Raw genomic sequence first — 24,289 nt, 5'->3', positions numbered from 1 at the left:
GGCATGAGGCGCGGAGAGGCGAGGAGTGCAATGCCTCATCCTAGGCGAGGCGAGAGGACATGCAGGAGTCACAGGGAGCTGCTGTGAGCTGCTGTGAGGTGCACTGATGCGCCATACGATGTGAGTCGCACCTGAAACTTTTCGACACTCTTAAATGGAGAAATGGCTAGAGCAGAATGAGCCCTAGCCTTATTCGATTCGAGCCAGCATAAAACCCTTTTTTTTCGACCCTTTGAAGCCCTCCGACCCGTCGCGACTTTGTCTTCGATGCTTTGAACTAGCAGGAGCTTCATGAGTTTGCCTTGCACACTTTGAACCAGCAGGACTCCTTCGCGATTCCATTAGGAGCTTCGTGAGTTCATCGTCGACCCTTTGAATTAGCAGTCGCAAGTTCGTTTCCGATCCTTCAAGCCTGCAGGAGCCCTTCACGAGTTCGTCAGGAGCTTTGTGAGTTCATTGTGGACATTTTGAATCAGTAGAAGCTTTTTGCGAGCTCGTATTCAAGCCTTTGTGAGTTCATCTACTTCATCTGCTTCGAAGTTTGAGCTAGTAAGTCATCTTCTTCTTCTTCTGCAGCTGTGCTTCTTCTTCTTCTTCTTCTTCTTCTTCTTCTTCTTCTTCTTCTTCATCTTCAATTTTTCTTTTGATTCTTATTTTTTAGTTCTTTTCTGCTGCCTGCTGCTTCTTCTTCTAATATTACATGTAATTAATTATGTAGTTTCATTTAATGCAAGTTTATAACTAATGTATAACATTTTTTTTTCTGAATTTAGCTACTTTTTTTAATTATGCAGGATCTTTCTTTTAATGCAGTATATTAATGAAACTATACATTTTTCTAAAATATATTTTATGTTTTTTTTTTTTGCATTTAGGATATTTGGTCTTAAATTTTAAATGGATTCTAGATGTTGAATTATTGATGCCTCTGGCCTTCGTCCTCGCAATTTTATTAAATTTCCAATTTTGGTATTGAATGTTGTGGAATTTTAAATTCTAATATTACTAGGTATTCATATGTTCATATATCAATTTCCCCAAATAGGCATTGTACACTATTTTAATAATTGGTGAGGCGTGTGCCTTCGCCTTGCACCTCTAACTACTACGGTTTGTACCCCACAGATTAAAAACTGGTTGTGTAGGATAAAAAATGTGAGGTTTATCAAATAAAGTGAAGATAAACCAGTAATAAATGAAGAAAACCGCTTTGTTTTGTTTTTGTTTTTTTTTTTACATTATGGATTGACAGGAGTGCCCGGATTTTTAATAGCAAAACAACTCCTACCCATTTATTATGGGTGAGAGTCGTTTTCTGTGCTTCCTTTTGAGCATGCTATTCGGGATTCGGGTTCTTCAGGGGAGTTTTGTTGTCCGATCTTCAGAGGATTGGAGAGGGGATTTTTTGTAACTGGTTTCTGTTGCTTTTAGGAGGATGTCTTATCCTCCATTCTCTGTGATTCTCTCTCTTTTATTTTAATTAAATTCATTTTCTATTCAGAAAAAAATGAGAAAAATATAGATCCTTAGTGCAGGCAGTCTTTTAAATTTTAATATCCCAATGCAACGGGCCAAAATGCTTCTAGGGCTGGATGGCTAAGATAAACCAAAATTACTGTTTCAGAAACCCAGAATCGGATATTAGTCATTTTATCCATAATAGCAACTTATGAGTGACTGCAAGATAGAAAATTTCACCTCATAAACTGGCCACAAAAATTTTATTTTTGAGTAATGTCCCTAACTCTAACTCAAATCAGTATGAAATGAAAAATCAAAGCCAGGACTTCAAAACATGAACAAAATTGTATACCAATGGAATGGACACTCACGATGAAGGTGCAGCTAGCATGAAAATAGCTGAAATATGTGTTTGTGTGCATGAGCGCACAGATGTGCAGGTGTTTGTGTGTGAATTCTAAAAAAAATTAACTGATTCAAGAGTAGAACTCTAGTTATTTCGGGGAATTTTGAATTACTTAAGAGTTATTTAATAATTTTTTTTTATTTTAATTGTTTTGGGGTTATTTTGTTATTTTTATTAGTTTTATATTTTGAGTTTCTATTTGCCTTTAGATATCGGCATATCATGAAAGAATAAGTTTGATGATTAATTGGGTCTCACATTGCTCTCTCTCCCTCACAGCTGTCTCTCCTTCCTGTCAGAATATTTCTCTACTTCTCATATATCTTTTTCTTTCTTTTTTCTTCTTTCTCTGCTTTTTTGATTTCGTCCTTTTATTCTTTGTTTATTCTGTCTCCTCTCTCTATTTTCTTCTAACCTCCCTATCTAGTATCATTTCTCTTTCTGTGGGTGCTGCCCTACATCAATATTCCTGGGAGTAGGGGTGGATTTTTTGTCTCTCATGTGATGTTTGCTGATGATGCTATTCTATTCTTGTGTCATAATAGGCCCTTTTTGTAAGTTTGTCACTATTTTATTGGTTTTGAGTTACTTTTAGGGCTTAAGAGTAATTTAGATAAGTGATCTTGGTGTTGTTGACTTATTTAGGAGTTTCATTAGGTGGGATCCTCATTCTGATTGATCTCTGGATCTAGTGCTTGCTAATGTGTCTAAATGTTCTAATGGGTGGAAGGCTCAGCTCTTTTCATTGAGCGGCTGCATTGCTTTAATTAAGCCGTATCTTTCTTTGATTCCTTGTATTTTTTAATTTAATTTTTTTTTTATTGTGATTAAAGTTTTTTTTTTCTTTTACGCTGGGAGGGGGATGGTTGGGTGAGTGGGGTTGCTAGAAGACTTGAGAGGATTAGGAGAGGTTTTGTTTGGTTTGAGGGTAAGAAGAGGGCTAATCTTGCGACTTAGGATGTTGTATATAGGTTTAATGTAGGCAGACTTGGGTTTCGTTAATTTGGTATCTAAAAATACTGGCTTTGTGGGTAAGTGGTTATGTAGATTTTTTTGGAAACTGATTTTCCGTGGCACGAGGTTGTTGAATGTAAATTTGATTTGCAAGAGATTGGGTGGGATGCTAATATTGCGACTAAAGTTTCTCATGAAAGCCCATGGAAATTCATTTAGTAGGTAAATCATTTCTTCTTTTCTTGTACTAAGCATAAAGTGGGAGATGGTTGTGGGAGGTCATTTTTGGAAGGGCCTTTGGCTTGAGGAAGTAAGTTTTTGGTTGCCTTCTCTTCTACTTTTTTATCTTTGATGTGTTAAGACACCTATTTCTTCTTTTCACGTTATTGATGGTACTATTGTTTCTTGAGATTTCAGTTTCATAGGGATCTGAACAATAGAGACATGGAGGAGCATTCTTCACTCTTGAGTTTGTTGGATTCTGATAAGACCCTAGGGTTTTATCATAGAGAAATTTGGGAAATTGAAAGAAAGGAAAATAGAAAGGGAAAAAAGATTTGATCACTTTGAGGCGATTTGCCTCCAAATTAGGCGAAGGCTATTAATTATGTCATTACTTGCATGCAAAACCCCCTTATGGATGCATATATATAGGGTAGGGAACCCTACTCCTATTTGGAATGTAAAATATCCCAATCCAAGTGCTAAATGAACTCAATCCTATTTGATTTGGGAGTCCTAACACATTTAATAAAAATCCCAACATAAAATAGAATCCCAATTGATTTGGAATCATAACACATTAATTGGAAATCCCAATCAATTTGGGAATCATAACATTAAATAGAAAATCCCAATTGATTGGGGAATCCTAACATATTAATTAGAATTCTTAATTGATTTGGGAATCCTAACATTCCAGCCTCCTTCAAATCAGCCTTGTCCTCAAGGCTTTAGCAGCAATAAACTCCAATAATCTCTCCTCACCCCATTTGAATGTATCCTTTTTCAGTAGAGTGGTCGCCGGAGCGCTAATATTTCCATAATCCTTGTCAAACATGCAGTATTATCTACTCTGTCATCACTTTTATTTTATAAGGGTCAACTGAAACAGCTTTTTGGGAAACAATATGCTAAAGTATTCTACATGCGGCCGAGCAAAGCTACATCTAAATTTCTTGACAAACAGATGATGCTCATGAAGAGTGGTGAGTATAGTTCACAAATGACATAAATGATCTTTAAGAAATGAGCTATATATCAGGATATCATAAAAAAATATAAGAACAAACTTATTTAGGTATGGTTAGAAAATGTCATTCATGAGACTTTGGAAGGTCGGAGGCGCATTGGTTTCACCCAAAAGGCATAACCAAAAATTTGTAATGGCCATTGTGATTTCTAAATGCAGTCTTTTGAATGTCAGCCTTGTGTACCCGAATCTGGTGATAGCCTGATGCCAAGTTGAGCTAGCTAAACTGCTAGGCACCTCCCACCTCATCTAACTATTCATCCACAATAGAGATAGGATATTTATTCGTCACAGTATTCTTGTCCAATGTTCGATAACCAACCTTCTTCTTCACCAATAAGACAGGAGAGGAATATGGATTGACTCTCGGTTAAATTATGTCAATATCTAGCATTTCTTTCACTATTTTTCCTATTCATGCTTTCTAAAAATAAGAATAGCAACAAGGACGACGGTAGTGGGGAAACTACCTAACAATAGAGGAATGTGGTGATCTTGTGTTCTCTAAGGTGGCAATTCTCGTGGCTCCATATTGGTTAGAAAATTTTGAAATAATAGATTTTAGCCCTTCATCTTGGTCAGATTAATGTTGTAACTCCTATGGTGTTCAAAGTTGTAGCAGGCAACCATGTCGCTCCTTTTTAAGGAGCTTCTTTATGCTTTTGCTTGAAGCTGTAGTGACATTGCCACAACACTTCCCTTTCAAGGTTGGTCTCTTGCTATTTACGACGAACCTCATAACCAATTTAGAAAAATTCCAAACTATATCACCTAAAATCCTTAACTATTTGATACCCAAAATCACTTCATTGTTTTCTAGTGGTACAAAAAAGAAATCAACATACAAACCATGATTTTGCATTGTAAGTTTAACCTTCGGGTACTTGCTCTGACATGCCAAGGTCCTTTCGTCTACAATGTTCACATCAAACTTTTCACATTGCCCCACAAGATAGGCTAGCTGTTTAGAAATTTTAGTGTCCATGAAATTATGAGCGCTACCTGTATCAATTAAGATAGTAATATGATAGTGTTTAAGGAAGCCATTGATTTTCATGGTTTGAGGATTAGCACACCCAGCTAAAGCATGAGCTAAAGAAGTGATAGATTCATCATTATCATAAGATTCCATACCTTCTTGATCTGAATAAGCGGAGTCATTCTCAACCTCTTCTGGCTCCTCCACTGGTTCAATCATCAAGAGTTGTCCCTTTTTGCAACAGTTTCCTCTATGCCACTTCTCATCACAATGCTAGCACAAACCCTTTGTTGTCTGCTCTTTAGGTTCCTCCCGAGTCAATCATTTGGTAGGAGGATTGCAAGGAGCAGGTGGTTTGATATTGCTGTTGACATTTTTCTTGCTAATGGTCTTGTTGGAGTGATGTCGTTCTTCTCCCAACTTCTCTTCTTCTAATCGTGCAAAGGGAATTGTAGCAGTCATGGTCTATGGCTGAAGCACTTCGACCACATGTTGAATGTCAGGTGGGTGACCTTCAATAAAAGTATCCACAAGTTGATTTTCATCCCAATCTTTAGTCCTGTTTGATAGCCTCTCAAATCATGATGTATACTACAAGATGGTGCTAGTTTGGCGTATTTTGGCAAGCTTTCCATAAATATTCTCATATCAGCGGGCCCAAATCAGACAAGTAATCTAGAAACAAATTCTGTCCATGAAGGCATCCCATGATGAGCTTCAAACCAGTTGTACCATTTGAATGACATTGCCATCCCGGCTAATAGCAACAACCTTGTGAAAGTATTTTTCAGCCCTAGAAACCCCATTGGTAGTGCCATCACTGTCCGATTGATGAAATTCCACCTTCATAGGAGAACGACCTTGATCATGCTCTTCTTGGTAACCTCCTTTGCACATGTACGGCTGCGAAGTAGGCAAAAGAATGCAAGGATTTTGTGACTGAGTGCAGTTTTTATTGTTCTATGGGTACTTTGGCGGGAGAGAAATTCTTTTTGTTATTAGAGAATGTGATTCATCTCTTGACATGGTATGGAAAGACTTGTATTCTTTTTTTGTTTTTTTTTTCATTTGGTTTTTCTCTATAGGATATATATGCAGCATGGCTTCTTTTGGATACCCATCTTGATTGGTTGGCTTTATGGCTTAGTTTTGTTTTTATTGCATGATATATATATCATCCTTGCACATTCCTCTTTTTTAATAAATTTCTGTTTTTATATGAAAAGGATGGAAAGGTCTGAAAAAGGGGTTTTTGATTCATATGTGATAGGTTTATTTTTTAGTTTTTGATCTTTTGAGGACTACAGGTCCTCCCTTGATTGTAATTCTTACTTTTCTTTCTCAATTAACTTATTTTATTATAAAAATATCCTTTGCCTTCAAAAAAGGGTGCACAAATAAATTGAAACTTGCAAGATTTTAGTTTCAAGATTTTCAATGATCTTTTTTATTGCACAGAGATTGTGTGAAACGAAAGTAGAGTGGGAAGTTGATGATAGCCTCTCCAGCCACAACTGACAGACGTTAATATTTCTTGTTTCTGTTATCGATCAAAGAAAGCACAGCAAATAATCAGTAAAAATCACATATCATAGGAGGTACAACAACTAGCTAGGAAAAAGTAGCTGACACAAATAAATTATTCTCTGAATAAATTTACAGGAAGAAAGAAAATCAAATATCTGAAATGGAAGACCAAAACGATTTAGTTTAGCTCTCTCTCTCTCTCTCTCTCTCTCTCTCTCTCATATAAAATTTCAGTTATGCTTACCAAGTTACCATGTAACATTTTTTTAATTATATCTGCTGTTCTTATATATTTTATTTTGGTAAGAAACAATTTTTTTATTTTATTTTAAACTTAGTACGAAGTCGGGATTCCTGTTCAAATTCTTCATTATAAGTTTTCCATGTTGATTTGCTTAGTTACTTTCTAGTGTCAGCTGCCTTCACGAGGAAAACTTAGATTTGTGACAGTTTACTCATTACAACTGTAGATTCAAGTTTGGGCTATCCCACCACTTTTGGAAGACAAAGATGTTCTTGGAGCTGCAAGGACTGGTTCTGGAAAGACCCTTGCCTTTGTGGTTCCAGCTGTGGAATTGTTATATCATACCCATTTTACTCCTCGCAATGGGACATGTGTTGTTGTGATTTGCCCAACGAGGGAACTTGCCATACAGTTAATGATATGTGTAATCCTTTTTTATTGCTGCAATTAAATTTTTGTTCACTGCTTGATTACACCTATATTATGTATCCATCACTATTATTTGTATTTCATGAATATTAAGACAGTATTTAAATAATTCTATTGAAAAAGGAGATTCTGAAAAATGATGGATTTTTGCGAAAAGGCTTGAGCTGAAAAGTGATGTACGTTGTCATCTACCTTCCTTTCTCCTTAGCACATTAGTCGTCATCTCAAAAGATAAATACATGTAACTGCATGAAAATTCTCTTCTATCTGATCCCGAGTTTGTGGAGAAGAGGTTGGATATTGTAATCCAAAGCTGAGATTGAAATTTTTAATATTTTAATTTATTAATTTCTAGAAGCCAAAAATGTCAGATAAGCAGGATCTTTGTTTATTTTCTTTTAATATGTCTGGTTAATAAAATATAAAGTGATGAGATTAACCCAAGCTAGAAGTATGCAATTGTCCAATGTGTTGACCATTTTCTTCTAAAGAATGAAAAATTGTCGTGCAAATGAATCGGAAGCAGTAAGCAAAACGAAAGCAAATGAGAGTCATGCGGTAAACTGTAAAGCAGCGCAACTCTCTATCCATACCCTCTGTAGGCAATGTCTGTTTAGTATGTTAAACTTAGGTCCAGGAGGAAGCCCCTAAATGAGGTATCGAGAGTTTTCCAACCCAGCAACTTAACATCTCAGCTAAGAGTTCCCTTTCTGCCCCTCTTCATGTGGAAGCCAACTCACTCGTCACCAAATTCACCTTCAATTCAAAGACTGCTTCTCAAGACAAGGTAGAATGGATCGTAGGTAGAATGGTTCTTAAATTCACAAAGTACAAGCTCCTTGATGATCCCCACAAAATATGACAATGTGATTATGAAACCTGAAATCAGCCCTTGACTCTCTGCCCTAACCATCATTCTGCCAAAGTACTTCCATCCCTGAGGTGAAAAAGGAAAGGGGAAATGGAGATCTTTCCCTGCAGTTTGTGTTCCCTGCACTGTCAGCTTTGTGATGAGATTGTTTGCAGTGGTAGTTAGCCAATATATGGAAGAATTTAGTATTTCTGTGAGAGGCCCCTAGCTATTATCTCCAATAGATTTCTTCCATCCCAATAACCTTAGCAACTTCCTCTTAGCCAAGACTTTGCTCGCTTCCCCTGAAAGAAATATCCGTCTTGGTTTCTTTACCATCTAGTTTGTTAATAACCTGCGAAGAGGTAATATGAAGAATAATTATATTTTCAATATGAAAAATTACTAATAATACTTGATTAGATTCATGTCATAAAATTTTGAACAATCTTAAATTTTAAAAAGTAAAATAATTCAGCACTCAAATTACCCAATTAACTGAAATAATTTAGTTAATATGGTGTCTACATATTTAGAATTCAATTATATTATTATGACACAGCAATAGTATTGCTTTCATTTATTAGTAATTTATTATTTTAAATATAATAATAGACTGTATTAATACTATGGTATGGGAGCGTTGTTGTCTAACTTGTCAAAGTAACAAGGCCAATTTGGTCCAAAAAGTACAATTTCGCATGGAAATGTGATTCCCATGAAACTTACCCATGGGGGATAATGGAAATGGGGTGCCCAAGTTTTGTGGGGATCTTTCATTCCCGAGAATGTTAAGATGCCTGCCATGTAGGATTCCCATGCCCAAACATGGGATGCCGTGAACCAAATGCCCCCCCTACGGGCTGTTTGGTATCATTTCTGTTTTAATTACTATACAGTGAAAAAACAGATTACGATAGCGCGCTTGTTCTCCTGTTTTTAACTATTTTTGCAAAAATGAAAAGTCAAAATTTATAATTTTGGGTTGTTTTGACGATCTATTGCGCTACTTTAATATCCAGAATTAATTTTTGTGGATTACGCCAAAATGCATAATACTTTTAATCAAAATTAAAATAAATTGACCATGTGCGTTGAAACTATAATGAAAGTACGTATAAAAAGTTGAAAAGAACAGTAAGTCGTTGGAAAAAGTATTTTTAGCATTTTTTAATTGTCATATGCAATAATATTATTCTTGTAGCACTACGGAGTGAGTTTTGAAATATAATAATTAAGTAAAATAATTATGATAGTTTTTATTTATTTATTATAATAGTTAAATTTGCATTCTTTTACATTTGTCTTATTTTTATCATATTTTTTTAATTGTTAATTGATTGAAGGACAAAAATGAGTGTTTGTTTAATCAGATTGTTTGTTTAGATTGGAACATTAACCCAACAGGTTCTTAGTTTTTGGTTTCTGTTCAGTTTTTGTTTCCAGTATTCCTTTTTCATAAATTTTAGTAGTGATACGATGGCCCCTTAGTTTTAAATTCAGCACTTGTACAGGTTGGCAACGTTTGTCTTTATAAGTGTAAATGCAATTTTATTTTGTTTTTTATGTAATTCGTAGAATTTTTAGACTAATTTCTCTGTTGGAATGATAAGATTCATGCAGTGGCGAAGGAACTTCTCAAGTATCACTCACAAACTCTTGGTTTGGTTATTGGTGGTTCAGCACGAAGGGGAGAAGCGGAACGCCTTGTGAAAGGAGTGAATTTGTTAGTAGCAACTCCTGGTAGACTTCTTGACCATCTTAGAAACACCAAGGGTTTCCTGTATAAAAATTTGAAGGTAATGACAATTTTCATAAAATTTTGTTTTATAAATTGGAAGGCTTATTAGCATCACGTTTATGTTATAGTTTGTTACTCATTGTGCAAATTGATTTTGTAGGTGGGAATTTTTTACCTGTTGTTTTTTAAACCCAGATTGGACATCTAAATTATTCTATCTGGGATTGGAACATTGCTTTTTCATATTCCTGTCCAACAAGCGGTTGCATGTCTGTTTTGTCATGCCTTTCCACCACATTTTGCTCTATGGAACTTATATTCTTATCTTCGGTTTTTTTATTTTTTATGTTGCATTGTAGCTTATCACAATAAAATCTAATTGATTGCCTCTACTGTGCCTAGTTGATTATCGCCATTATCAATCAAGCATTGATTGCTTTTCTCATAGAAATGAATTTACTCTATGCTCAATAGCTTGCTTGAGTGAGCCACGACATCAAACTCTCTCAAGAACTTTTGTTTTGTGCAGCATATTTTTTATTTTTATAGGAAACATACACCTCCATTTCTAAAAGTATGGATAGTGGACACAAATATCCTTATACTTTTAAAATATAGCAAAACATACCTCAAAGAAGGTAAAATTTATTTAGAATTAAAAAAATCATTAATTGACCATTTATAAAAATAAAAAAAAAATTAACAATTATAATAATTTTTGGTAGCAAATCACCATTTAGAATTGCAATAAAATTATTGATATTTCCGTTAAAGAAGTAATTTATTAATATTTTTTACAAATTAAAAGAATGAAAATTATGTATTTATTAGATTTTTTATATGTAATTCAATATAAATGCTCAAATTTAATTTTTTAGTTGGGATAAGAAAAAAAAAATAGATTAGATAAAGGAACCCAAAATTACAACAATGTAGACGAGGACAGGAACTCCTTAAAAAGAAAAAATGATGCATCAAAATAATAAGGAAGTTAAAAGCTAACAAGAATTAACCAAGAAACCCCTCCTTAAATCCTTTCTATCGTAGTTCACTGGGCATTTCTAATTGGCTGGTTCTCTTTGGCTCTCCTCACTTTGCGACCATCAAGCCAAGCTTTGTTATCCATCAATTATTATGCTTCTAAATCCTTCCCAGATATCTCCTCCACAAGGGTAGGCAGCATTCCATCCATACACTCCTGCTTACTATCGATTACACTGTCCTCAAAAATAGGAATCACCTCCAAGCATTCAATTAGAGATGGAGGCACATACAATAAATCCTAAAGTAACCCAGAAGAGTCGGAACCATATCCATATTATTCCCGAATTTCATCCAAAAGCGACCCCTCATCACAGACAAACCCACGTAAGGACGTCACTGTGATTCTCTGATTTTCCTAGCCTTTGCTTCCCTCTCCGTACTCGCAGCTCTCTGAGCATTTGGATATTCCATAATACATAACTTTCCTTCTTTATCTCTCGTTAAAAATTTTGGCTCAGTTCTACAGAATACCCTCTCTTCTCTTCAATTATTTCTGTCATTTCCACTCACCTGAACCTCTTTCGGATAAGCATAAGCCTTTTGGCCCCTAAACATATCTGTTTTACTTGCACCAAAAGGTTACCCCACAGAACCATAATTTTCCCTTGAATTTGTCAACACCAGCTTCTAGGTCCTACGTTATACCCCCTTTATCAACTTTCAGCACTCGAGATTCACTTGTATTTCTCTCTGCACAAGTTTTCTTTGATTCAAGTCTCGATTTCATGGACTTTTTTCCTTCAAACTTAGCTGTACTGGATTCTCTTCCCAGTGAAGAGGAGGTTGCCACTTGCATTTCTCCAGCTGTGAACCAGAAGATAGGAGGTAGAGTTGCTTTGGAGAGGGAGACGAGTCCATAGGCTGCCCCTTGAAAACATTACCTGAAGTCTGGATCTGATTGCTACCATGTCCAAGTTATTGAGCCTAAGATATAAGATGGACCCGCCGCAGATTTTATTTTTGGGCCCGAGTTGGAGACCCATTTTTATATGCTGGATTTGACATAAGACTGCAATGGTGGCCCTGATTTAGTTAAATATTAATTATACCCAGCACAACCCATTCAAAACCCCCGCCATTCCCCTTGGATTTGCAGGCCCCATCCCCATTCTTCCTACATCCCAGTTTGTTTCACTCCTCCTCCCCAAACCATCCTTTAGTGAAACCCTAGCCACATCTGGATGCATAGCGTAATTGATAGCCGATGATGCACAACCAGGCATCATGACCTGCATTGCATCCCCACGTCAATCACCATTGTTGCTTCCCATCATCACTGCCTTGCTGCACAAGAAATTTGTGTTTTGTAGCACCCATGGTTTAAATAACGGTAATGGTCCACATAATGGTAACAGTCGTGGCTATTGCGGATGTTGCATAATGGGTAACAGTTACCGTGCCCGTGAATTCATTTCTTGCATTAGCAACTTCTTAAGAGCACATAGATTCACATGTTTTGAACCTAGAATCCTATATACTACTGCTTTAAATGATTATTAGTAGATTTTAATCAATTTAAATGTAACATATACTAAAAGTATTGGATGCCATCTTGGTTGTTTTAGTTTCAATTGGCGAGAAGAAACATGCATTTGATACTTTTCATTACTTTCTTGATTATAAGTAAAATTCAAACTAAGAAATCATAAATATAAAGAAATGTAAAATTACTAAAATACCGAATGCCATCTTTTGTACTCTTTTAGTCTTTAGTGGAATTTTTGTTATCCAAAACAATGTTTTAAAGGGCAAAGGTGTATGGTGAGGTGTTTTAACCCTTGAGAAGCGAGGGGTAAACCTTAACTCGTTGGGTGTAAGCCTTTGAGAATTTTTTTTTTTAGATAAAAATATGTAAATAAGTTACATGTATTTTTAAAATTAAGAAAAAAATTAAGAAAAAAAATGCATATAAAGTAAAGAAAATTAAACATAAGAAAAACACATATATGCATTTTTTTTTTTAGCCTCAAGGCATTTTGGGCATGCCTTGCCTCGAGGTGAACCTCAAGGCAAGCCTCGATTAAGCGTTTTGAAACATTGATCCAAAAAATAAAATATAGAATGTTCATATGTTAAACAAGAACAAAAATGCATACAGTAGAACATATTTTAGTCTCTAAACTAGGTGTAAGAAAAATAGGGAAAAAAATAAAATAAAATGTAAAGAGCTTGGAATACGAACATATATAATTTAATGAGAGGAAAAAAATATTTTTAAGTCATTCAGAGCTTGTCTGGAACTGTAATATCCTATAACACCCTAAAACAGCCTGTAACTTCCAAAACAGACCGTAATGGGTGCTATGGTTGTGAATCGGAGTATCTCTAAGATATCACGCTGTAATGATCTCAGAAGCCACTAAAATCGTCATGTAATGTTCATAACAACCTTTATGCACTGATTTTTAAAACTATGAGCACCTCACGATTAGCATAAACTGTCACATCAAACTCCTTAGCCATCACACAAAACTCATGCAGGGATCCTCGCCATCCATTTCCTTTAGATCCTCTGGAGTGAAAAACCAAAAAACTATCATATCTTTCCAACCCACCCCAAACTTCAAGAACTTCCCTTAGATTGAATTGCCAACCAATACGTGGCGCTACCAATTTGAATGCTCTGGTATGCCCTACCCAACCTTTCAAACCCAATGACAAACCCTCAATTAAATCGCGGTAGTGGGTAGCATAACATAACAGTAATGGGTGCAACGGGAAGCGAGAATAACGGATCTTACATAACGGGAAGTTGGTCTAACGGCTATGAATTTTTTAAAGCATGCACAAACTTGTGCATATTACTGTACTTGCATGTTTTAAGCTTTTAGCCCTTCTTAGAAAGAGTGTTAGTGTGTTTTGGAACCTTTAGTTTGAGCAACTAAGTTATTTTGTAAGGGCAACAAGTTTACATTTGTTTTAAACAACCATTGATAGAAAAATTACATGTGTGTGCGCATAGTAGTCAAAGGCGCAAGGCTCACCGAGGCGCAAAGGGTACTTGGAGTTCGCTGCATGCCTCACAAAGGTGAGGTGCACGATTATTAAAATTGTGTACAATGCCTATATGGTGGGTACTTGATATAAAAGCACATCAATAGTTATATTAGAATTTAAAATGTCAAAATATTCAATAGTAATTATGACAACCAAGTACTAAGTTCTAATGAAACAAACATAGTTCAACGTAAGTAATTCTGCATGCAAGATTTCAAGCTTCAAATTAGAAATGAAATAAATTGCCAGCGCATCTTCAATATTAAACGAAAAGAGTACAATAAAACAGCAGCTAAATTCAGTAAAAAATGTTATATATTAATATATTTGAGAAAAAATGTATAGTTTGTTCCCTGCATTTCCAAAAAAATTACAAAAAAGTTGCAAAATTTAGTAAAAAATGTTATAAATTAATTATTAAGTATAAACTTGCATTAAACTACTTAATTAATTACACATTACATAATATTAACTTCAAGGCATAATGTAAGTTAATATTATAAAACGAAGCAGCCAGTAGGAGGCAGCAGGAACTGAAGAACTGAAAAAAGAAGAAGAAGCAGAAGAAGAATTGAAAAAGAAAAAGAACTGAAGAAGAAGAAGAAGAAGAACAAGACTTACTAGTTTGAAGTAGCCTAACAAATCATTAAGAATGGCGATGATGACTCAATGGCTCAAAACCTCTTGCTTTTTCGAAGGCTTTGGTGAAGGCTCTCTTTCTGGCGGAAGGCTCGAAGACTTGAAGACGAAGGTTGTGTTGGTTCAAAGGCTTGAATCTCGAAGACAAAGGGCTCTTGCTAAGGCTCAAAGACTCGAAGGTTTGGAGATGAAGGTGTTTCGTGCTAGTTTGAAGGCTTGAGGACGAAGATTGTGTTGGTTTGAAGGCTTGAGGACGAAGATTGTGCTGGTTTGAAGGCTCGAACCTCAAAGAAGAAGGGCACCTGCGATGGCTCTCTTGTTGGTGAAGGCTCGTAGATGTGAATACAAAGCATGTACTACTGGTTTCGTGTTGGTTCAAAGGCTCAAAGATGAAGCCTATACCTGCTATTTTGAGTTGAAGCCTCTGGCTAGGGCTGGTCCAAGTCTGGCTATGTTTTCTTTCTTAAAAGGTTAAAAAAATGAAGTTAGAAGGTTAGATATTTGAGGCACGATTCACTGCGCCTTGAGCCTCAATGCGCCTATCTGCGCCTCTTGAAGGTCTCCTCGCCTTAACCCTAATGAGGCCCTAGCCTTGTCGCCCCATTGCGCCTCGCGCTGAGGCGCGCTTTTGACTACTATGTGTGTGCGTATTTATACTTCTCATTGTTCCTATCTTTGATAAATTCTTATTTTTGCTAAACTAATTAATAGAACCAAATACATTATCCACCTCATTAATCTATTTGATGCATAAGACATAGAAATAATACAAATATAAAATAGCTAGAAAAGAAAGAAGGTTGAAGTTGAAAAATATAGAACATAAATATCACATTACTAATATTAGTAATATAAAATATTTTTTCTAGCAAATTAGCATTTTCAAATTGTTAATTAATGCATCTCTTGTGAGTATTTAAAGAAATAGTAAATTTTCTTTTATTCTCATCCTCATTATAATCTTTTTCCCCTCTCTCCACATGGTATATTGAGAATGATTAATGAAAGAGAAGGAAAAAGTGAGAAGAAAAAGTAAACAATTAAATAAATTTTTTGGTGTAATAGTCCTGTAGCGGTTACATAACGGTTGTAGCGGCCATTACATAACGATCGTGGTCCGTAACTATTGCTACAACCGCTATTTTTCTTTCCATCGATTTCGTGGTGTGTAATGGGATTGGTAAACCAAAAAAGCTGTTATGTAACAGTGTTACGTAACTATCATGCCTGTTATTTAAAACCATAGGAGAGAGGTTGCGAAAGGGGAAGGGGCCGACTCCATTTGTTTATTGAAAGAATGGTAGAAGTAAAGGAGGAAAAATAAACATCAAAATTTAATATTTTACATTATTTTTATTAGAGCATTTCTCTTGTATCATATCCTATACTTTTTAAGATTTTCGTGTCCCTATATCTACATGGTCATAATATTATCTCACATCTATGTATTTTATAGTTTTAACAATATAAATTTTTATAATTAACTTTGAATATTCGTTCTTTAATATTTGTAATCTTAATTGTGGTAATCTATTATTAATTTGTTTTAAAATTATCTAAACTTTTATTAAAAATTATAAAAATATTTTACACAATTATGCACATGCAATCATGTGCAACAAACATGGAATGTTTAGTTTTTTTTTTTTTTTGCGTGTGTGCACGTATAATTATGTGTATACACACACAAATAAAGAGATATAAGCAAGGCATAAAATCTCTGCTGGTGTATTCGTCAAAATCTATTTTGTGCTTTACCTTGCACTGTGAACCATGAAAGATTTGAAACAGGAGGATTTGCCTTGAAGCTTTGACGTGTCTTGAATCTTTCCTTGGTTCTTTAACCACTTGCAGCTTGGACCTTCAGTTATATAATTTCAATTCAAACACCATCTATATTAAGGGAGTGGTTAAAGCTGTTTCATGGAGTTTTGGATACTATTCTTATCTGAAACTAAGCAAGTTGTTAAACCGTCTGTACCTTGTGATTGCAGTGTCTTATTATTGATGAAGCTAACAGGATACTGGAGGCAAATTTTGAGGAAGAAATGAGGCAAATCGTTGGGTTGTTGCCAAAGGTAAATTATCTTTTGGTCATTAATTGAATGTGACGTAGATGGCATATTGACATTATAATTAGGAGTACCTACTACTGCAACAATAACAACACATTAAATCTAGTGGGTCAGGTGTTATCTCTCGCTGCTCGATGTGGGCTATACCATCATAAAATTGGAGTAATGTCATTACCTTTTCTTACTAACTTTTGTCCAAGTTATCCTAGATCTACTCCTCTCCTTCCTACAACCTGTGACATCAACTAGATCACTTTCTCACTAGAATTTTAGTGTGTGTTGCAAGTACCCAAACTGCCTTACTCGCACTTTCCTTTCAGCGCTACTCTTAGCTTATTATGGATGCATTCATTGTGTTGGTCACAGCCCAAGCATGTCTAGTGAATTTTTTATCTTCAAAATTAGGGTCAAAGCACAGTATTTCATAACACTGTTACATGAAAGGGTGTTATTATAAATAAAAGACGTGTAGTAGAGGTTCTATTCAAAATATGTTACAAAGATGGTCTAAGATGGCTATTTAAGCAATATCAGAGGGTGGACTGTATTGATGGTATAGATCCTTTTCAGTGATTGTGTGTGAGTATATGTGTGCCTATAAAATAGGTTTATCAACTGAAAGTGTCCTTTCTCTTATAGTGTTGTTTTATTTTTAAAAAAAATTTATATTGGTTTATCCACTATTGAATTCCTTGCCTTACAAAATAGTTTTCCAATTCTTCTCATTGAGTAGACAACCTTTCAATTGTTGTAGTTGCAGCAATTGGAGATTGTCATCTGATGACATTTTTTCAAGGACTTGTGTGGTTGCAGATGTTTCTCTAAGCGTCAATTCATCTACTGTGTAATGTTGGCTGCAGATGTTTGTGTGGGTGTTAATTTATCTAAATGCTAATGTTTCTTGTTTAAAGTTTTAACATAATATAATAAGTTGTAGTGCTCAGTGACGCTGTAACTTTGACTCTGTAGTGAGAGTGTTGAACTTATTCATGCAATTTCTGCTGATTGGGGTGGCATCTAATCAATGACACTTATATTCATTGATTCATCACATAATTATTTATAAAAAAAAGCTCTGTTACTGTAGGGTTTTCCACTTTAAATAACACGTTATATGTCATTGGGTTGATGGCTAAGACCTGTGCTCACAACATTGCCCCAACTTCAAGTTTGTTCTTGCATCTAGCTTGTGATTCAGCTTTGTGGTTTTGATTTTTTTGTGAAGCATCAGTCTTGTAACCCTTGTCTATCAGAACATTGCCCTGACTTCAAGTTGGTTCCTGCATCTAACTTGTGATCCAGTTTTATGATTTTGACTTTTGATTTCTTTGTGAAGCATCAGTATTGCCTATAATGTATTGCTTAAACCCTCACAATATGCTTTGGTTAAATTGAGCATTCTTTTTGTTAAATCTTGCAATAGTAAGTGTGCATTTTGGTCATCTTGAAAGGTTTTGAGCTGATTGAGATTTATCTGATTAATAGGGGAGGCAGACTACTCTTTTTTCTGCTATGCAGACTAAAGAGGTCAGTGTATTTTAGCAACCTATACTTTCTCTGAATTTAAACTTATTTAATGCTTTATTTTGTTTTGTGGCAATTCTATTGTGCTTTGTCTTGAGCAAATCCTTTTATCTATGCAATAGAGTTTCAACAAACATATTTTTTGTTTCTTTTTCTTTGATTGCAATATCATTTTTTTCCTCTATAAATCTAAGTAGAAGCAATACGTATTCAGGTTACGGATCTTGCTCGGTTATCATTTCAGACAGCTCCTATCTATATAGATGTGGACGATGGCAGGAAGAAGGTAGTTAAATTGTCATACAATTATTTAATTTTTGCCAGTTCTTTAATCCAAATCCCTGACACAAAGATGGCATTGTAGGTTTCTAATGAAGGTCTGCGACAAGGCTATTGTGTTGTGCCAAGTGCCAAAAGATTTCTTCTTCCGTATTCCTTCTTGAAGAAAAACTTTTTGAAGAAAGTGGTGGTTTCCTTCTCTTCATGCAACTCGGTTAAATTCCATGCTAAACTTCTCAGATACATTAAGGTGGATTGCTTTCATATCCATGGAAAGCAAAAGCAACAGAAACATACTTCCACATTTTTTGAATTCTGCAGAGCTGAGAAAGGCATCTTGCTATGCACTGATGTTGCTGGTCGTGGACTAGAAATTCCAAATGTGGTATATACATGTAATATATATATATATATATATAATAGCAAAAGAAATTTAAATTAAGAGGGAGATAAAGAAATGAGTAAAAATTAAATGACAAGAAGAGGTCCTCAAAGGCTAAAAAATAACCATAGTTAACCAACAAATTTAGCCAGCTGATTAAAGAAGCCCTTTTTTTTACCCTACCCATAGAGCTTATGGATCACTTTAAATTATCCATCCGTCTACCATTCTTCTTACTCTACCATTTCTCATTAGTCTGACCTCCTAAAGCTATCAATCCTAAGCCTGCTTTTTCCAAAGAGATTTGGAGCTTCATTATCCTTATTACTATACTCTTCTTCGGGAATGGGTTATTGATAAAATATTGCCTCCTAGGGCTCCTATGGTAAGGTTCAGGGTTTAGGGTTTAGGGTTAGGGTTTAGGGTTTAAGGTTTTGGGTTTAGTTTTTCTTGTTTAGGATTTAGGGTTTAGGATTTAGGGTTTATTGTTTAGGGGAGGGGATTTAGCGTTTAGGGTTTAAGGTTTAGGATTTGTTGTTTAGGGTTTAGGGGTTTACGATTTAGGGCTTAGGATTTAGGGTTTTGGGTTTAGGGTTTTGGGTTTAAGGGTTTAGGGTTTAGTGTTTTGGGTTTAGGGTTTAGGGTTTAAGGCTTTTTGGCTTTTGGGTTTCGGGTTTAGGGTTAGGGTTTAGGGTTTAGATTTTAGGGTTTAGTTTTTAGAGTTTTAGGGTTTAGGGTTTTGGATTTTGGGTTTAGTGTTTAGGGTTTAGGGCATAGGTTTTACGGTTTAGGGTTTACGGATTTAGGGTTCTCGGTTTAGGATTTAAGGTTTAGGGTTTACGATTTTTGGGGTCTAGGGTTTAGGATTTAGGGTTTAGGGTTTTTTGGGTTTAGGGTTTAGCGTTTAGGGTTTAGGATTTTGGTGTTATTTGAATTTAGGGTTTAGGGTTTAGTGTTTTAGGGTTCTGGGTTTAAGGTTAAGGGTTTAGGGTTTAGGGTTTAGGGTTTAGGGTTTAGGGTTTAGGTTTTAGGATTTAGGGTTTAAGGTAGGGTTTTTTTTTTTGGTTTAGGGTTTTGGTTCGAGGGTTAATGTTTGGGTTTGGGTTTTGGGTTTAGTTTTTTTTTTTAGGGTTTAGGTTTAGGTTTAGGGTAGGGTTTAGGGTTTAGGGTTTATTTAGGGTTTAGGGTTTAGGGTTTTCAGGTGTTTGGAGGCAGGTAGATTTAGGGTTTAGGGTCCGTATTTGCAGCGTTTAGGGTTTAGGGTTAGGGTTCAGGTATAGGGTTTAGGGTTGATTCGGTTCGGATTTAGGGTTTTAGGGTTTATGATTTCAGGTTTAGGGTTTAGGGTCAGTATTTGAAGTTTAAGGTATATTTTTTTAGGTTTAGGGTTTAGGGTTTAGGGTTTAGGATTTAGGGTTTACTGTTTAGGGTTTAGGGCATAGGTTATAGGGTTTAGGGTTTAGGGTTTATGGTTTAGGGGATTAGGGTTCTCGATTTAGGATTTAGGGTTTAGGGTTTAGAATTTTTAGGGTTTAGGGTTTAGGATTTAGGGTTTTGGGTTTTGGGTTTAGGTTTGAATGTTTAGGGTTTAGGGTTTAGGGTTTAGGGTTTAGGGTTTATTGTTTTTTGGGTTTAGGGTTTAGGATTTAAGGTTTAGGGTTTAGGGTTAGGGTTTGGGGTTTAAGGTATACTTTTTGGGGTTTAGGGTTTAGGGTTTAAGGTTTAGTTTTTAGGGTTTATGTTTAGGATTTAGGGTTTAGTGTTTTGGGTTTAGGGCATAGGTTTTAGGGTTTAGGGTTGAGGGTTTGGGGTTTAGTGTTTAGGGTTTATGGTTTAGGGGATTAGGGTTCTCGATTTAGGATTTAGGGTTTAGGGCTTAGGGTGTTTAGGGTTTAGGGTTTAGGATTTAGGGTTTAGGGTTTTTTAGGTTTTGGTTTAGAGTTTATGGTTTAGGATTTGGGGTTTAGGGTTTTTTGGTTTTAGGGTTTAGCGTTTAGGTTTTTAGGGTTTAGGGTTTAGGGTTTTGGGTTTAGGGTTTAGGGTTTAGGGTTTAGGGTTAAGTGTTTAGGACTTAGGGTTTAGGGTATAGGGTTTATGGTTTAGGGATTAGGGTTTTTTGGGTTTAGGGTTTAGGGTTAGGGTTTGGGGTTTAGGGTTTAAGGTTTTGTTTTTTGGGTTTAGGGTTTTATGGTTTTTTGTGTTTAGGGTTTAGGGCTTTTTGGGTTTAGGGTTTAGGGTTTAGGGTTTAGTTTTTAGGGTTTAGGGTTTAACGTTTAGGGTTTAGGATTTTGGGTTTAGTGTTTTGGGTTTAGGGCATATTTTTTAGGGTTTAGGGTTTAGGGCTTTAGGGTTCTCGGTTTAGGATTTAGGGTTTAGGGTTTAGGGATTAGGGTTTAGGGTTTAGGTTTTTATGGTTCTGTGTTTAGGGTTTAGGGTTCAGGGTTTAGGGTTTTTTGGGTTTTGGATTTAGGGTTTAGGGTTTAGGGCATAGGTTTTAGGGTTTAGGGTTTAGTGTTTAGGGCATAGTTTTAGGGTTTAGGGTTTAGGGTTTAGGGTTTAGGGGTTAGGGTTTAGGGTTTTTGATTTAGGGTTTAAGGTTTAGTGTTTAGGCTTTTGGGTTTTGGGTTTAGGTTTCAAGGTTTAGGGTTTAGGGTTTGGGGTTAGGGTTTAGGTTTTAGCATTTTTTGAGTTTAGGGTTTCAGGTTTAGTGTTTAGGGTTTAGGGTTTAGGGTAGGGGTTTGGGGTTTTGGGTTTAGGGTTTAGTTTTTAGGGTTTAGGGTTTAGTGTTTAGGATTTAGGGTTTAGGGTTTAGGGTTTAGGGTTTAGGGGTTTAGGGTTTAAGGTTTAGGATTTAGGGTTTAGGGTTTAGGGTTTAGTGTTTAGTGTTTTTTGGGTTTAGGGTTAGGGTTCGGGGTTTAAGGTATACTTTTTGGGATTTAGGGTTTAGGGTTTAGGGTTTAATTTTTAGGGTTTAGGGTTTAGGGTTTAGTGTTTAGGGTTTAGGATTTAGGGTTTAGTGTTTCGGGTTTAAGGCATAGGTTTTAGGGTTTAGGGTTTAGGGTTTTTTGGGTTTAGGGTTTAGGGTTTAGGGATTAGTGTTTAGGTCTTAGGGTTTAGGGTTTTGGGTTTAAGGTTTGGGGTTTTGGGATTAGGGTTTGGGGTTTACGGTTTAGTGTTTAGGTCTTTTAGTTTAGGGTGTTGGGTTTAGGGTCTAGGGTTTAGGATTAAGGGTTTAGGTCTTTTTGGGTTTAGGGTTTGGGGTAGGGTTTAGAGTTTAGGGTTTAGGGTTTAGGGTTTAGGGTTTTTGTTTTTAGGGTTTAGGGTTTAGGGTTTAGGGTTTAAGGTTTAGGATTAGGGTTTAGGGTTTAGGGTTAGGGGTTAGGCTTTATTGTTTAGGTTTTAAGGTTTAGGATTTAGGGTTTAAGGTTTAGGGTTTAGGGTTTAGGGTTTAGGGTTTAGGGTTTTTAGGGTTTAGGGTTTAGGATTTTGGGTATAGGTTTCTTTGGGTATTGGGTTTAGGGTTTAACGTTATAGGGGTTAGGGTTTAGGATTTCTGGTTTAGGGTTTTGGGTTTAGGGTTTCAGGGTTTAGGGTTTTAAGGTTTAGCGTCTAAGGTTTAGGGTTTAGTTTTTAGGGTTTTCTGGTTTTGGGTTTAGGGTTTATGGTTTTGGATTTAGGGTTTAGGGTTTTAGGGTTTTGGGTTTTGGGTTTAGGGTTTAGGGTTTAGTTTTTAGGGTTTAGGGTTTAGGGTTTAAGGTTTAGGGTTTTGGATTTGGGGTTTAGGTTTAGGGTTTAGGGCGTAGGTTTTAGGGTTTAGGGCTTAGGCTTTAGTGTATAGGGGTTAAGAGTTTAGGGTTTAGGATTTAGGGGTTAGGGTTTAAAATTTGTGGTTTACGATTTTAGGGTGTAAGGTTTCAGATTTAGGGCTTCGGGTTTAGTGTTTAGGGTTTAGGGTTTATGGTTAATGGTTTAGGTTTTAAGGTTCATGGTTTAGCGTTTACTATTCTGGGTTTAGGGTTCTGGGTTTTTTCTATTTAGGGTTTCAAGTTTAGTGTTTATGGTTTAGGGTTATGGTTTGGGGTTTATGGTTTAGGGTTTAGTTTTTTGGGTTTAGGGTTTAGTGTTCAGGGTTTAGCGTTTAGGTTTTATGGTTTTGAGTTTAGGGTTTAGGGTTTAGAGTTTAGGGTTTATGGTTTAGGGTTTAGGGTTTAGGGTTTACGATTTTGCGGTTTAGGGTTGAGGGTTTAGGATTCAGGGTTTAGTGTTTAGGGTTTAGGGTTTAGGATTAAGGGTTTTTTGGGTTTAGAGTTTAGGGTTTAGGGTTTTAGGGTTTAGGGTTTAGGTTTTAGGGTTTAGTTTTTAGTGTTTAATGTTTAGGGTTTTGGGTTTTGGGTTTTGGGTTTTGGGTTTTGGGTTTAGGATTTAGGGCTTAGGTTTTAGGGTTTAGGGTTTAGCGTTTATGGTTTAGGAGTTTAGGGTTTAGTGTTTAGGGTTTAGGGGGTTAACGATTTAGGGTTTAGGGTTTTGTGTTTAGGTTTTAGGGTTTAGGGCTTATTGGGTTTAGGGTTTAGGGTTTAGGGTTTAGGGTTTAGGGTTTAGGGTTAGAATTTAGTGTTTAGAATTAAGGGTTTAGTTGTTAGGGTTTGGGTTTTAGCGTTTAGGGTTTAGGATTTAGGGTTTAGTGTGTGGGGTTTTGGCCATATTTTTTAGGGTTTAAGGTTTAGGGTTTAGGGCTTTAGGGTTCTCGGTTTAGGATTTTGGGTTTAGGGTTTAGGTATTAGGGTTTAGGGTTTAGGTTTTTATGGTTTTGTGTTTAGGAATTGGGGTTTAGGGTTTACGATTTACGGTTAGGTTTTATGGGTTTTTTTTAGGGTTTAGGGTTTGGGATTTAGGGTTTAGGGTTTAGTATTTAGGGTTTAGGGTTTAGGGCATAGGTTTTTGGGTTTAGGGTTTAGGGTTTAGGGCATAGTTTTAGGGTTTAGGGTTTAGGGTTTAGGGTTAAGGGTTTAGGGTTTAGGGTTTTAGGGTTTTAGGGTTTAGGGGTTAGGGTTTAGGGTTTAGGGTTTTAGTGTTTAGGGTTTCGAATTTAGGGTTTAATGTTTTCGATTTTGAGTTTAGGTTTCAAGGTTTAGGGTTTAAGGTTTAGTGTTTTGGTTTTAGTGTTTTTTCAGTTTAGGGTTTTGGATTTAGTTTTAGTGTTTAGTGTTTAGTGTTTAGTGTTTAGGTTTAGGGTTTTCAGTTTTGAGTTTAGGTTTCAAGGTTTAGGGTTTCGAGTAGCGTTTAGGGTTTAGGGTTGAACGTTTAGGGTTTAGGGTTTAGGGTTTAGTGTTTAGGGTTTAGGGTTTTTGGTTTTGAGTTTAGGTTTCAAGGTTTAGGGTTTAGGGTTTAAGGTTTAGCTTTTAGCTTTTTTTCAGTTTAGGGTTTTGTGTTTAGTGTTTAGGGTTTAGTGTTTATGGTAACGGTTTGGGGTTTAGGGTTTAGTGTTTAGTTTTTAGGGTTTAGCGTT

The 24,289-nt window shown here is 35.9% G+C and overlaps 1 pseudogene; it reads left to right on the top strand.

The window, feature by feature from the left end:
* The window catches only part of LOC131166206 (DEAD-box ATP-dependent RNA helicase 27-like), a 34,556-nt pseudogene that overhangs the window by 2,111 nt on the left and 8,156 nt on the right, over window positions 1-24,289 (top strand).

This window comes from Malania oleifera, chromosome 10 (assembly GCF_029873635.1).
Source record: "Malania oleifera isolate guangnan ecotype guangnan chromosome 10, ASM2987363v1, whole genome shotgun sequence".
In the NCBI taxonomy this organism is placed as follows: Eukaryota; Viridiplantae; Streptophyta; class Magnoliopsida; order Santalales; family Ximeniaceae; genus Malania; species Malania oleifera.
Note: the sequence above shows the minus strand (reverse complement) of the source record. Positions and strands in the feature narration are given on the sequence as shown.